Genomic DNA, 5,000 nt, shown 5'->3' on the forward strand with positions numbered 1-5,000 from the left:
TCGAGTTACATACACATACATGAAATTTTGCGTTCAACCCATCTCCACTATGATAGTACAATTGGAAGTATACAAACGCGGGAAAGTATTTGTACAACACTGAATGGGTCCCAGTGACTAGAGACACATTTTAACAACCACAATGCACTTTAATTCTAAGCCATCAACATCGGGAGCCCCAATGGAGGCCACATGCAGAAATTGAAATGCGGTACTGCCGAGGACTCGAACTCAGCGATCACATGACACACACATTCATACATACATATATATATATATACATATATATATATATACATATATATATATACATATATATATATATACATATATATATATATACATATTATACATATATATACATATATATATATATATATATATATATATGTGCACTTCTATACGTACACACACATACACGTACACAGGCATGCACATACACGCATACACCTACATACATACAAGTGTACTTGTATAATCAAACACATACAGACATGTTCATACACTTACACATATACACACATGCGTACAATAGTTGCTAAACACTTGTACTAACTTATAGTACCCATTGTTTCTTTTCTATTTGGTGTGTATCACTAATATTTAGTTGGACATATACCTGATCGACATATCTATCTTCTTCTTGTTATTCGGTTTCCTTATAACCGTAAATGGTTCGTTTACATTTGCCTGATTTTAATACAACTATTCTGAAATTACAAGAACTAACTCTCTGTTACATCTTTACTGAGTTATTGAAGGTACAACCCATTTTGCTTTAAAGAAATTTGTATCATTGCACCACTGATTGATAAAATGCACACTTCTTCACTGTATACTAATTTTGTACAAATCACTTTAGTATGCATTCATTTGATAAACACTGTTTTACAACATGCTGCTTTAGAGGGACAATTTACTATAGGAAACTGATATCAAGATGCCGCCTTTAGAATATATTTATTTTTTTCAGTCCCCATATGTTAGAACATACTAGTTTAGAATACAGTGATTTAGAATTCTTTTAGATAAATAAAGAAATGTTTCTCAGATCGTTGGAGTGCCTCCGGCGTTTGGGTTGTAACTCTTTTTATACCTCCTTTATGGCTACTATACCGATCCCCGTGAGCTGTGCTATCAATTCCAAGCCCCTGTTGTATTGTCTCTCAGGTACCTCCTTGGTTTCTCTAGCATTCATACAAGATTTTCACTCCATAGTATTGAGATTGCATGGTACACATATATATTTTTCATTGTAGCTTTGATTGCTGTAACTTTTCCTTAGATTTCAATATTAGCATGTAATGTAGAAAAAGAAAACAAAGATAAGCTAGGTTAAAAAACAAACTGTATAATACCAACACTCAATCAGATGATGATTTGGTTCCAGAATTATACTGGGTTATTGACTGGATGGTGCGCTTACGAACCAGTCACACATAATTTGTCTATTTCGGAGCAGAATCTAGATTCATAAAAGAATGATGAGATGTTTTTTGTAAAATTGTTGTCCCTTCTTTCGGCTCTCCCCTTAAATCTATGCTTTCCTACTTGTGTGACCACCTCTATCTTCTCTGATCCCCTGTGGTGGTAGTGTGGGGGAAGGGGAGAATAATGCCCCTGGCGTGTTTCTATGCATGTCGTAGAAGGCGAATAAATAGGACGGGGTCCGGGAGATAGGGATTTCACACTTTGTGTTTCTCTCCTGGAAAATATAAAGACATAAAAGGGTCTGGGAGGACGCCAACAAATACCTTAATATTTTGGTAAATGAATATACATAGATCTGATATTAATGAGAACATATAGGAAAATATTGGTTCTTCATTATGTTTAAAAGAAAAAATATTGATGTGTTAGGTCTTAGTGAAACAAAACTGAAAGGGCGGGGAGATAAAGAATTTAGGAGTATGGTGGATATAGGATCAGGAATGGCGAGAGGACTAGGGAGAAAACGAGTAGAACTGTTGGAAAGTGATGAGATACATAAGAGATTGGAAAGAAATGTTACTGAGGATGTGGGCAAGGGTGAGACTGGGATGGGAGGTACTGACATTTGTTAATGCATATAATCCTAGTAGTGACGAAAGTGGGGAGGATTTATTTAAATGTGTTTTGGATTTATTTAAATGTGTGTATAGAGAATTGTAGTAGTTGTTGGGGATTCTTAATATTTGAATAGATGAGGACTAGATAGATTAGTAGGGGGGTATGAGGTGTCAGAAAAGAATGTTAATAGATGTTGAAACCGTGTATTGATAATGAAATACTGACAGCAAGCAGTGTTAAAGAAGCGAGTGTTGGAAAAGTTTTGAGCGTAAATGTTCAGGTGAGAGGACCGTGGATTGAGAGATCATTATCTAGTGGGAAGAAAATTAAGAGTAAATGTCAGTTGGACAGGGAAGGCAATGCTGTCCGATGGTGTGCGGGATAAAGTGGATAGAAGGAAACAAAAAGAGAGGCAGCAAATGGTAGGATGAAGAAGTCAGGTCTGAGATGATAAGAAAGAAGCGAGAATATGAGGAAGAATATGAAAGACATAGAATAAAGAGAATCAATCTCGAGACCCAGGGAACAAGAATGGGACACTATAACTTTTTGTTCATCACTCCAATTGTCATATTTATCAGGATATACTGCAATATCCCGAACACTTAGTAGAGTGTCTAATTTAAATCCCTCTTCCTCACATCTTGGTTATAAGTATGTTCATATGACACGTCCATTGATATTCATCTCTCAAAAAGACGAGCACTGGAATCTGACCATGAACGAACTTTATGACTGTTTCCTTTTCAAACGATTTTTGAATTGCGTGCTATTGTATTTGGAAAGACAAGGCACTTCATCAGTTTCGTTCTACGCGTGAATGATTTTTTCCTGAAGTTTTTCGAAGACTGTTCTTATGCAGTGTAACTTAAAGGTTCTCTTTGGTGTATTCAAAGGTCCAAGAAAAATAAAAACGTACTGACACATATCAGCAAAAATATTGACAGCCTGTTGTAGGGGGGCAGGAAAAGGAAGTCAATAGGTCTTTACAAGTCTATATAATTTTCGTTTTTTCATGCATCTTACTATAATATGCATGATACCAGATCACTGGCTCATTAATCTTAGATATTCGCTTTCTGGAAAGGTGACTGGCTAGAGCTTAATATTGTCTAGATAAACACCTACACAACTATTTACCTACCTACCTACTTACCTGCTTACAAACATATATCATGTACATTATATATATATACGTACATATATGATAAATGCATTAATTTTATATAAATGCACACGCACACATACACACACACACACACACACACACACACACACACACACACACACACACACACACACACACACACACACACACACACACACACACACACACACACACACAAAGAAACAATACTTACAAACCGAAAAAATTAACACACTTACAGGAAAATGACACACGAACGAACATGCACACAGAAAATACAGACACCTATATTTATAACTGCACAAAGCCCTCCATGCTTGGTAATGTTTCGGGAAGATGGCACTGGTCGTCCAGTTGGTTGGTCATCCTCTTCCTCTTAGGCCTAAGCTGATTACCTCTAATGGTCAGTCTAAGGCGCGAGCCGCAGAATGCTGAAGTCCGTCATGCTCGTCTCCCCCCCCCCTCACCTTACAGTGCTTTGCTGCTTGGAGTATCTTTTGACGACGACGACACGGGAAATGTAGATTTGTTTGTTTACTTTTCACTTATCATTTGGGTACCCTTTGTTACAATCACCTTCTTCCCTGTCCTGCCCGTCTTCCTTGCCCTCCTCTTTCCTGTGCTCTCCTTCTTTCTTGCCCTCGTCTTCCCCACCCTCCTCGTCTTCCCTGCTCTCCTCTTCTTCCCTGCCCTCCTCTTCTTCCCTGCCCTCCTCTTCTTCCCTGCCCTCCTCTTCTTCCCTGTCCTCCTCTTCTTCCCTGCCCTCCTCTTCTTCCCTGCCCTCCTCTTCTTCCCTGCTCTCTTCCTCTCCTGCCTCTTTCCCTTCCTTCTTCTATGTCCTCCCCTTATTCCTTCTTCTCCCCTTCATCCCTCTCCTCCCTTTCTTCCCTCTCCTCCTCTTCTTCCCTCTCTTCCTCTTCTTCCCTCTCCTGTTCTTCTTTACTCTCTTGCTATTCCTCCCTCTCCTCCTCTTTTTTCTTCTGTTCTTTCTCCCTCTTCTCCTCTTCTTTCCTCTCCCTATTCTTTTTCTTCCCCTCCTCTTCTTCCTTCTCTTCTTCTTCTTCCCTTTCTCCCCTGTCCTCTTCTTCCCTCTACTCCTCACTCTCCTCTTCTTCCCTCTATTCCTCCTCCTCTTCTTCTCCCTATTCCTCCCTCTCTTATTCTTCGCTCTCCCTTTCATTTCCTCCCCTTTTAGCGTTTCCTTCCTTTTCTTTTCTCTTCTTTTACTCCTGCTATTTAGTTTCTACTCCATTTTTTACCTTCCCTACTTCTCTCTCCTCTTATTTCTCTTTCTCTTCCTCCTCCTTCCCGTCCTCCTACAATTTTTGTCACGCTTCATTTCTCCTTCCGTTCTCCTTAGCAAATACAATATACTCATAGACACAACTACAAGAATGTAGTGAGACTTCCTATGAACTTTAACTGATGGAATTAAAACTGTCTATCAACCCATCTGTCTTGGTATATATTCTAATAACTGTAATTTATTTTGTATATATATATATCATACGCAACAATTTATTCACAAATAAAATGATAGGAGTAAAAGATGAGCAAACGATACTTCTATCCTTGACTGTGGACAAGCAATACATCATATTGGAGTCTCTGTTTCTTGTTTGCTCAGCCCCAGATGCAGCAGCCCAGGCCATTGTCCTCGTGCCCCATTTCACCGTGGCCGTGGGATCAATTGTGTTATTGACTGCACTGGCTATTGCTTGGCTCATTCTATACCTTATGTATGGTAGGTACATGCATTGAAATGGGTGTATATGTGACATGTACCCATAGATATGTAAACATA

The sequence above is a fragment of the Oratosquilla oratoria genome, chromosome 1 (genome assembly GCF_046742065.1).
Source record: "Oratosquilla oratoria isolate Oo_2021 chromosome 1, ASM4674206v1, whole genome shotgun sequence".
Lineage (NCBI taxonomy): Eukaryota > Metazoa > Arthropoda > Malacostraca > Stomatopoda > Squillidae > Oratosquilla > Oratosquilla oratoria.